A 2,500-nucleotide genomic window follows, 5' to 3' on the forward strand; every position below is an offset into this window, starting at 1 on the left:
ACAGATCTGTGCAGTATTCTATATTAGGATTTGTTTTTGTTTTCCCACCAGCCAGAGTGGAGGATTGCCTCCACAATTCATAATTCATCAAAGGTTATACATTTTACCTGCATTTGGGTTACACTGGGCTCCTGTAGCAAATGCATTCCTGGCGGGTGTTAATTTGTCACAGACATTCCTTCCTCCATTCTAAATAGCCTACATGTTATCGGTTATTAGTGATGAGCGGGTCGACCCGTAACCCGTCAGGCAGACCCTAGGTTCTAGGGCGGCGGAAGGCCGCCGCCCTAGAACCTAGGGTCTGCCTGACGTTTCTTCCAGTTAAGAGGGAGTTGTGATTTGACACTTTAATAAAATTGAATTGAATTGAACCCGCGGGTCAACCCGCGGCGCGGGTGGGTCGAGTCAGGATTTCAGAGGAAATTATGCGGGCTGCGGGTGAGCGGGTCAGCCGCTCTCACACGCAAAAAAATCAAAAAAAATCACATGCTCTTGTTTTGTCTTTATTCCTAATAAGAATAAGAATAATAACAATAAAACAGTTTGAATACACTTGGGGTGTATACTTGAAGATTATTTTCCTTCATGATTTTACCGTTTTTTTTTTTTTACCGCGGGTCGCAGGGCGGGTTGAGCCATCTAACTATATAAATGGCGAGCAACTTCCGCACCCTCGGTGGTGACACCCCACAGCTCTGTTATCGACTAAACAACGCACCGCCAGACCACATGTCGCCTACTGACTCGCCACGCCGGCCGCGCTGAATTTACGCCTCGCGTAGGGGACATCTCACTGCTCACTACACCGTTTCCACCGCGCAACATAATTAATTCTACTCACCAAATGTCGGACAAAACGGAAGGGGAGCCCGCTTCGTACCGTTTACCGTGCGCACGACCTCATCACCACAACTGCAGCCAGCCGCTGCGGGGGTTTTTTCCTTTTTTTCAAAACTTTTTTTTTGGTCACCATTTTCTCCAGGCACCATTTCTGGTGTAACGTCGGGTGTTTCTTTTCACCAGCCAATCACCTTTCACGTTGCCACGTCCGTTGCCACGTCGCGCTGACGTACGCTAAACAAGCGCTGCCGTGCGCACAATGCAAACGAGCCCAAAGGCGCGCAAAAATAAGCCGACCATTGCTTAGACACAAAGTCAGACCTGGCAACGCAGCCTACGCCCATCATGTGTGAGAGATCTACAAGCTATGGGGCAGAGACGCCACCGTATCTTAGCAACAACTACAGCGCTCACTCTCATTGGTCGTGTCACGCTAACAGCAGTCTCCAGACAATGGCATCGCAGACAGCTTGCTGTTACTGCTGTAGCCATCACAGGCAGTTGCAGCACGACGGACAGGGCGCTGTGATAGCTGCCATGTCGCTAACGCTAACCTGGTTGTCATGCCTGCAGCGGCTGTGCAATCACTTTGTCAACAATGCACGTTCGTGTGGTGAATGTCTATATTGCTGCTCAGTTCGTCCATTGTAGATGGTGTATGTTTGTGTGTGTCTTCTGGAGAACTATGTAGCTCCACAGCAACTACAGTAACTAACGTAATGGCAGGACCGCCCCGTGCAACGCATGTTAGCCTGCATTATGGTCATGTAGTAATTTCAGATAATTTCGCTCCGATTACAGCAGTGTTTATCAACCCTTTCACGCCGCCCCCCCCCCCCCCCCCCCCCCCCCCCAAATACACGTACTTGATCTGGGACCCCCCCCTTCTGTTTGACTCCGTTCCACAAGTAAATATTGTGAAAATAGCCGATCTACAAGCTCGAAACGCCTCACGTTGACAGGCTTTGTAAGCTTGGAGATCGCCTATTTCCTACATGATTGCCTCTTTCTTACATGGCCCATGTTTTCATAGCATCGTTTATTGACTACTTCTGTTGCAGAAATGGCCATTTCCTTTACTTTCGGTTTTTTATTGTCTCCGCCAGGCCGAAAGGCATGGCGCAAGACTATGTTTCACCCCCTGTCCGTCCGTCTGTGATAGCTAATCTCTCACATCGTTGACTTGATCGCAGGAAAATAACAGCCCGATGTGGAGAGTCAGTGAGAGCTGGATAAACGACGTAAAATGTGTCAAAAGGAGTCTGTACGGCTGTCGATAAATGAACACATGACGTCGGTGGGAGAGGAGATATTGTGTCTTTTCGACAAACAGCAGCGTGGTGCTGATGTTTGTTGTGTGAAGCAGCTTAATGTCAGAGTGTTTGGGTTGGAGCGCCTCAGTGCGGCTGCAGAGTTCATGTGCAACCTCTTCCAGAGAGACACAGAGACACTAGAAACTCTGCTGGGGAAAAAAAACACTGCTGGGCATTGACTTTCCTATGGACATTGATCTACACACTGCAGGTATATCTGCTACACACACAACATCAAACTACACACTGCAGGTATGATGCAGCGTTTGCATTACAGCCAGCATGCCAGCGTAGTTCCCATATGGTTTCAAGGTGGGCTAAACCATATGGACCCCATGTCAGCAATG

Source organism: Gymnoscopelus microlampas (genome assembly GCF_963454915.1).
Source record: "Gymnoscopelus microlampas genome assembly, chromosome: 23".
NCBI lineage: Eukaryota > Metazoa > Chordata > Actinopteri > Myctophiformes > Myctophidae > Gymnoscopelus > Gymnoscopelus microlampas.